Below are 410 nucleotides of genomic sequence, written 5' to 3'. Positions count from 1 at the left end.
GGAGGAGGGCGCTGGAGGCAGGACTCCTGGTCTGAGGGAGGAGGGGGTCGCGACAGGACCCCTGGTCTGAGGCAGGAGGGGGCTGGGGCAGGACCCTTGGGTCTGAGGGAGGAGGGGGCTGGGGGCCTGAACTGGGTCTGAGGGAGAAGGGGGCTGGGGCAGGACCCCTGGGTCTGAGGGATGAGGGGGCTGGGGCAGGACCCCTGGGTCTGAGGGAGGAGGGGGCTGGGGGCAGGACCCCTGGGTCTGAGGGAGGAGGGGGCTGGGGGCAGGACCCTTGGGTCTGAGGGAGGAGGGGGCTGGGGGCCTGAACTGGGTCTGAGGGAGAAGGGGGCTGGGGCAGGACCCCTGGGTCTGAGGGATGAGGGGGCTGGGGCAGGACCCCTGGGTCTGAGGGAGGAGGGGGCTGG

The sequence above is a fragment of the Panthera uncia genome (genome assembly GCF_023721935.1).
Source record: "Panthera uncia isolate 11264 chromosome E2 unlocalized genomic scaffold, Puncia_PCG_1.0 HiC_scaffold_19, whole genome shotgun sequence".
In the NCBI taxonomy this organism is placed as follows: Eukaryota; Metazoa; Chordata; class Mammalia; order Carnivora; family Felidae; genus Panthera; species Panthera uncia.
This window is presented reverse-complemented; position numbering follows the sequence as displayed.